We start from the raw sequence: 8,366 nt of genomic DNA, 5'->3' as shown, positions 1-8,366 counted from the left end.
AAATGTGCAGCAAGAGATGTCAATCTTTTATGATGGGGTCAACGTGATGACAAGACAACTCCTTGATTCTCAAGGACCGTTGACAAAGAAAAATCCAAGGGAGGTCAAGGAGCTAATTGAAGAATTCGCAAAGCACTCTCGCGAATACCATAACCCGAGGCAAGATGGAATCAAAGGCGGTGGAGGGGCCCAACCTGAAGAAATAGTAGCTGTCATGGCCATGCTGAATAATATGGATCGCAGGATAACACAAATGGACCAGTCGATACATGCCATAAGAGTGGGTTGCGAGAGATGGAGTGGTCCACACTTGACCAAGGACTGCAATGTAGATGAGTTTGGGAACAGAAAAGCTCAAGTGTGCTTCTCTAGTGGGGATAAGTTTGATGAGGACTGGAGGAAACCGAAGAAGGAGTGGCTGCCATATGAAGAGTACAAGACACAAAAAGAAGAAAAGTATAGGCAGACAGGTCGAGGCCTTTATTAAAAGGAGCAGCCACCAGCCGAGAAGAAACCCGACCTAGAGACCATTTTCATAAAGTTTATGGAAGCTTCGGAAAAGATACACGATGCCACTGATTCTGCTATTATGGAACAACAAACTCTGATAAAGAATCAGCAAGCCTCCATCCATAACCTTGAAGTACAATTTGGTCAACTAGCCACTTTAGCTCATGAAAAATTGTCCCCGAAGAATCCCGAAGTAAAGACCCAATCTCACGTAATGGCCATCGATACTGAAGAAGATGCAATCTCTGAGTTCCTGGAGGCATTGGAAGAAGAACCGCAGCAGCCCAAGAAATCAAGGATCGAAAGTGGAGAAATTGCTGAACCAGGCTCGCCACGACGTGGCACTCCTCTGGCCACGACGTGGCGCATGTCTGATCAAAAACCCTTTGAGCTCGTTCCAGCTTATCAGCCACCTTTGCCATTTCCCACCCGAGCTGCACTTAGTCTACTGGAGAAGGAGCATTTAGAGTATGTAAAGCATGTGAAGGGAACCCAATTAATACCCCCTTTGTCGAGTCCTTATCCAAAGCTCCCGAGAACCAGATTTTACTGCAAGACTTGATAGACACTCGAAGGCAATTAAAGAAGCAGTCTACAGTGATTCTAAGTGAACAAACTTCAAAAGCTGTGTTGGGAGAAACACCAGAAAAGATGGGGGATCCTGGACGCCTCACTCTTCCATGTGAGTTTGGGAATAAAATGAAGGTTAATGCTTTAGCCGATTCTGGGGCTAGCATTTATCTGATGCCTTTTTCATTTTATCAAAAATTGGAGATTCAGAAGATGAAGGCTACAAAAACGAAGATTCACATGGCGAATCGTTCAGTGACACAACCTCGTGGCATCGTGGAGGATATTTTGGTGAAAATTGGAAAATTTGTTTTTCCAATAGACTTTGTAGTCTTGGACATGAAAGAAGATCCGGATGTTCCAATAATCCTTGGTCGTCCATTGCTTAACACTGCTGGAGCCCTTGTTGATATCCGCGAGTCTAAGCTCGCTTTGAGGGTTGGAGATGAACAAGAAGTCTTTGGGATAAAAGATGACTTTCAAGAAGATAAAGAAGAGGTGCTCACAATTAACAAAGAGAATAAACTAGAAGAACTAGAAAAGCTTATGGGAGAAGAGATAAAGACAGTTCATCGAGTCAAAAGGAAAAAACCGAGGGCATCTGTTCCATATTTGATTGAAGTCATAGCTTACAAGAGTCCGCCTTCTTGGGTGTGCAAAGAGGATGAGGAGATAACAAGTGATGAAGAGGAGGTCACTTCAAGAGTAACAAAGTCGGTGGTGAAAGAAGAGGAGGCTGCTATGGAGTGCAAGGAACAAACTAAGGGCACAAAACGAAAGCTTGAAGAAGAGGGCAAAGCTAAAAAGGAGAATTCAAAGAAGGCATATAAAAGGCGAGTTCAAGCTTACAAGCGGCGGTTCAAGGAACAAAAGATCTTAATGGTGGACTCTTCAGAATATTCAATGTAGAAGGCACAGAGTCTAGCTCAAGACTCCAAAAAAAAGAAGCGCTTCTCGGGAGGCAACCCGAGCTTGGTTTGCATTTTCTTTTCTTTTAATTTTTTAGGAAAGACATCAACTCATCATCTAATAACTGATAATTAGTAAAGAATTAGCTATGGGGAACTTTAAATAATGAAGGAAATGAAAATTAATTAGTTAATATGTGAGACTTTATTAAAATTTTGCATTTGGGCAGTTTCCACGACGTGGGCATAGCCAGCCACGTCGTGGGTCAAATTGAAAACACGGGACCAGATGACAGATTTAAGGTCCACGACATGGGCATAGCTAGCCACGTCGTGGCCTTTAAAAAGTAAGGGGGGACCATTTCCTAAAAACCCTTTGACCGATAATTCTCATTCCCCACTTGAAAACTGCCGCACGAACGGGAACATCAAAACCCCACAGCCAATTCCTTAATCTATTTCAAATTTCCTTGCAAGATCTTGTCAATTTACTCTACTTGGTATGTATTCTACTCATTTTTTGTAGTTAGTTCTTCCAATTTCAAGTTTTCATGGTTAGGGTTTGTATGATTCACGAAATTGGTTGATTTTAGATTGCATGTCCCTTAAATTTCCATAGGAACAAACCCCAAGCACTAATTTTGGTAGAAATGTCATATAAATGGACCGATCCAAGAACTGTGACCGACTGCGGCCCACGACGTGGCGTAGCCTGGCCACGTCGTGACTTCTGGCAGAACAACATAAATTGTTTTAATGTTTTGGATGTTTGCTGTTTTGGTTTGATTTTGTATACAGAAATGGGACCACGACGAGCTGTTCCACAGGAGGAAAACCCGATAGATGTAGCAAGTATACATCCCTTATACCAGTTTCCTCAAAACATTCCCGACCGTTGTTAACTACTTACGAGAATCGGTTAGGATGGCTGTACAATAGGGAGTTTGCGATAGCCCCAATTTATCGATTGGGGATGGCTTGGTGGAGTGGGAATGGTGGCTGAGTTGGCACGCTATTGGTCGAAAACATACGAAGGGTACCAATTTTCTTTCACTTGTCACAGGTGGAGGAATTTGTTTGCCATCCAAGAACCCGTGTACCGGGAATTGTTGGTAGAGTTTTTCTCTACCGTATGCTTCGAGGAACACACCCTTGATTTCACCTAGAACCGTGCACTTGTGTTTCGTTTGGGTGGTGTTTATAGAGAGTGTAGTCTTTGGGAATTCGCTTGGCGTATGGGGCTTTATACCGAAGTGGAGATGCAATCTCCGTTTTTCATACCGTTCTTGCGTGGATGCGTTCGGGATTTTACTCCCGGCATTATGGATGTTCAGTTCTGGCGGGGCATTTCTAGCCATGAGTACAACACTCATGACTCGAGTGAGTCACAAATTCGGAATCCTGTTTTCCGATTTTTACACCGCCTTATCACTTTTTCAATAAATCACAAGCATCATGGTGATAAAGTCCCCATTCAGAATTTGTTTTATTTGTGGACTCTTATTACCCCGGGAGTTTGCTGTGATTTACCTTATATGTTGGCAAGGTTCATGGGGAAGAAAGCGGCCAATTCTAGGCCTGGGAGCCCGATTACTGGGGGGGGGGGGAATTTGGTTACTCGCCTTGCTAGGTCATATCATATTTTGACCCATGACTTTTTGAGGAATCTTACTCGATTCCCAGACAAAGACTTGACCATTCAAGTCTTGGGTGTTATGCGAGCGGTGGTGAATATCGGGGGTCGTTTTGTTATACCGCCGATAGATGACGAACAAGAGGAGGCGCAGCCAGGACAACAACCACCAGCCAGACCGCGGCGTCGGAATGTGCGGGCTAGAGGTGAAGTCGAGAGAGAGCGTGCTGCTTCCCAGTATGTGCAGGGAGTGCCCACCGACCCTTTCCAGAGTCGGGTGGGAACGTATTTGGATAATCTACGGGGGCATGCCATTTACCATACCCAGCTTACTGAGGGTATTTATTCGCATTTGGGTGTGACCCGACCACCTTCTATGCCACCACAGTATCCTTATTTTCCGACATGGGAGGAGCTATGCGTCCGCAGAATGACGGGGCAGGGCCAAGTGGAGCACAAGATCAAGATGATGATTGATTTTGTTTTTGAGTAGTTTTTAGTTTTTTTTATGTTTGAATTTGGTGTGTAATGTCAACCATTCTTAAACTATGATGTTACTTTTTTATTTCTTTTGGGTTGTTCCATTTTTCAGATTAGCATTGGAATTCTAAGGAGCATAGAAGGTTAACTTTCGAGTCGTGTTTGTCTAGTCAAGGAAGCTTAGAGTCGTGAGTTAGAACCCACAATTCAAGATAAGTGGGGTCTATTAGTAGGAGAGAGGTTACAGTTGGGAAATATATTTGCATAGAAGCATCTTAAACCATTTAGACATTGTTCAAGTTGCTAGAGTAAATGAAACAAATAAGGTGTTTTCTGCTGATGTCCAGTTTCCACGACGTGAAATTCTTACGCCACGTCGTGGCGCTCTTGCAATCTGAAGAAATTAAGCAGTTTGGTGTTCGCGCTTTCATCCCATATCACGACGTGGCCAGTTACCTGCCACGACGTGTCCCAGTTTATCATTGCCCACATTTTTACTTACAAACACCCACTTTGAAGAATTGAAGTTTCGAGTCATGTTCGTGGTTTATTTATGTATTCACCCAGTTCTACACCGAGTTTCTATTTTTGGAAGTCCATATTCAAAATGCACGTTTTCCGCACTTTTGGAGATGCTCACGCCACTATCCTAGGGGAGTTTGTTCCTTTTTCTCCCTTTTCTTTAATTTTGATTTATTTTTATGCATACAATGAGGGCATTGTATGAAATAAGTGTGGGGTAGGGGTAGAAAAAGTAAATTGCTAGATAATCATAGAATTTGATAGTAAAAATTGAAAATTTGAAAATTGAAATTTTTAATAATTAAATCTAGTAGTAATAATTTGAGCTATAATTGCTAGTATTATGTGGGATGATCCAATGAAAGTTCAAATGTTTAGTTGAGCCAATACACGTTATAGTGCATTTGTGGCCTCCCTTATTTTAGTGAAATCATGGAACAAAAACATAACCCCGCTTGGTTTGAGGGATGCAATATGTTTAGCAGCCAAAACCTGAAATGTATCCAGGAAAATTATTATCATTAACCGAGAAAGGTTGAGGTTGAGAGCCTCTGCTTAAGCATGTAGGTTTTGAGTGAAAAAAGAGAGGTACATGTAAAAAAAAAAGAGAGAATTACGAGTAAAGTGTGAAGAATTTTGGAGCAAATAAATTGAAGATCAGAAGATCAAAATTCCAAGAAATTCAAAAGTTGAAGATACCAGAAATCAAATCAAATAAGGTGGTGAATTCAAAGAAATCAAAGATCAAATGTCAAAGAAATGAAGAATTCCAAAAGAGATCCATAGTAGTATCAATGATTGTAATTCTAGATTATGTATGCTTAGGTTGCTCAACTAAAAATACCTTGAGGATAAGGAGGTTTTCTGTGGATGGATTCGGAGGGTTGCATAAAATGAGCATTGTTCGGAAAAAGTGGGCGAGTGTTTATGAAGATTGTGAGTATTTAAAGTATGGGGGGTACTTTAGGAAAATTTTAGACACAAATGCATGCGTTGAGGTCTTGGCATAATGGCTGAACTAGAGTCGGATTGTTCTGTGTGGTGTTAGTAATTAAGAATTAAGTTTAAATTTGCTTGGGGGCAAGCAAAGCCTAAGTGTGGGGTATTTTGATATTGCCATATTTATACTTATTTTTAGGCAATATTTAAGTACATTTTTATTAATAAATTGATAATATGTTTAGAATAATGATACTTATAACTTTAAATTGTTATTTTCAGTCAATATAAAGGATTTTCGAAGAGAGGGACCAAAAGTGACAAAATGTGGAACATGGGAGGCTTGAAAGACAAGAAAAAAATAAATTCACGATAAATACTTAATTCACGACGTGGCGATGAAGCCCACGACGTGGCATGGGGTTTCCAGAAGATAGACATCGCGACGCGGAGGATTTCCTTGGAGGATACGAATTACTTGAAGCCCACGACGTGGCACTCCTCTGGCCACGACGTGGCATGGGTTTTTGAAGATTATATAAGTTCTCCTGATTATTACGAAAAGGACAAGCTTTTGGCAGAAGGAAAGAGTTCCAGGAGACGATTCAGAGCGAAAGAAGGGTTTTGGAAGAAGGTTTTCAACACCAAAAAGAATAGAGGTTTATATTTTAGTTAAATAAGAACATGTCTTTCATTATTTTTAGCTGTGTTGGTTTAGTTGCTATGATGAGCAGCTGAATCTAGCTACTCTTGTTTAGCTAGATGAAGCTTTAAACTTATGAATAGTTATATGTTTATGGATTAAGTTTAGTTGGTAAAAATTGCTTGTGTTTGACATGTATAACCTAGCATGTTGTTATTTGTTTTTCTAATTGCTTGATTGCATGTTCTGTGTAGCTTAGTGACCATTAAACTTTATGAACTTGTTTACCTAATGATTTAGTGAACATTGAATTGTTAGAGCTAGGATTGACCAATCTTAGTTAGTAATTAGAATAAATAAAGCTTAGTTGTGCTAGAGAACGTGTATTGTGATCATAATTGCGTTTATACAACAAATCTTACATAGCATATTTACATTCATAATTAGTTCTGTGTTTAATTATGTGTGAACATATATGGTTTGACATGAATTAGTTAATTATTGGTAAGTTAGAACTAAATTAATAATACAACTAAAAACCAACTTAATAATCCATAATCATTAGCTAGCTATAAGGGAGAAGTGGATTCAAACTAAACAAGAGTGTGTTTTTATTTATTGAATTTAATTTAATTTCATCTGATCTTGTAAAACCAGATAAAACCCTTTTAAACTTGTTAATAAATTAGGTTAATTTAATAGTAAATAAATTAATTAGAACACCGTTCCCTGTGATCGACACCCGACTTACTCAAGCTATACTATAATCTGACTAGGTACACTGCCTATAAGTGCATAGTTAGTTAAGTTTTTTAGGTTATAAATATTAAAATTAGTGAGTACTTTTGTGCACATCAGAGAAGCTACCTATATTGTAAGGATAAGGATTTTGAGAAACAGGAGTAAAAGACTAATTGGACTTAGTCAAAGCACCTATGTGGACAAAGTGTTGAAAAGAATCAACATGCATAACTCCAAGAAAAGTGAGTTACCCATTCAGAGTAACGCCAGATTGAGTAAGACACAAAGCCCTAGTACTGAGGCTGAGATAGCAGAAATGAGTCAACTATCTTATGCTTCAGCTGTAGAATCGATCATGTATGCTATGACGTGTACTCGACCTGATGTAGCTTTTGCTTTGAGCATGGTGAGCAGGTATCAGGGGAACCCTGGCAAGGCACACTGGACTGCGGTAAAGAATATCCTCAAGTACCTGCAAAGGACTAAGGACTGGGTCCTTACCCTTGGTGGGAGTGATAGCTTGAGAGTTGTAGGGTACAATGATGCTAGCTTTCAGACTGACAAGGATAATTTCCGCTCTCAGTCGGGCTGGGTCTTTACCCTAAACGGAGGGGCAATTACTTGGAAAAGTTACAAGCAGGAGACAGTGGCTGATTCCACTTGTGAATCAGAGTATATAGCAGCAAGCGAGGCAACAAAGGAGGCTATATGGCTAAAGAACTTCATCGGAGACCTTGGAGTTGTACCAGCTATAAAGGAGCCAATGGAGATTTTCTGTGACAGCAATAATGCGGTTGCCTTAGCCAAGGAACCAAGAGATCATGGGAGATCCAGACACATTGACAGAAAATATCACTTCATCAGACATCAAATAGAAGAAGGAATCCTCGTGGCAAAGAGGGTATCATCGGATGAGAACCCAGCAGATCCCCTCACGAAGGGACTGAGTAGGGTTGAGCATCTCCAGCATGCTCGGAGCATAGGCTGAAGGATGATATAAGTTTTAGTAGTTAGATAAATTATGAAATTTGTAAAGTGTAATAGACATTAGATGATGAATAAAAGGTGTTTTATTTATGAGTAAAGTGTTGCTATCTCTTGTCGATCGTTTACTATATTTCTTTTTGCATGTTTTGACTTCCAGAATAATTATGTTTGGTATATCATATTAGTCAAACCTCCACGGTCGGTCATATGTCGGAAGTAGGTATGAATCAAGACTGTCATGATTGGTTGCAGAGGTCTAAGGTGTTGGACATGGCTACAACTATCATGAGTGCTCATAAGTTCTGAGCATTGGACTCAACCCACGCTCACTGGAATCACTTCATGGAATTTTATCTCGAGTGATCGTGAGACGGTAATATCATATAAGTCTTCAAACCTAGAGATATGATTTGTTACTTACGAGTTGGTTATG

Source organism: Lactuca serriola, chromosome 3 (genome assembly GCF_051521515.1).
Source record: "Lactuca serriola cultivar US96UC23 chromosome 3, Lser_US96UC23_V15, whole genome shotgun sequence".
NCBI lineage: Eukaryota > Viridiplantae > Streptophyta > Magnoliopsida > Asterales > Asteraceae > Lactuca > Lactuca serriola.
The sequence above is the reverse complement of the archived record's forward strand: the minus strand, read 5'-3'. Positions refer to the sequence as shown.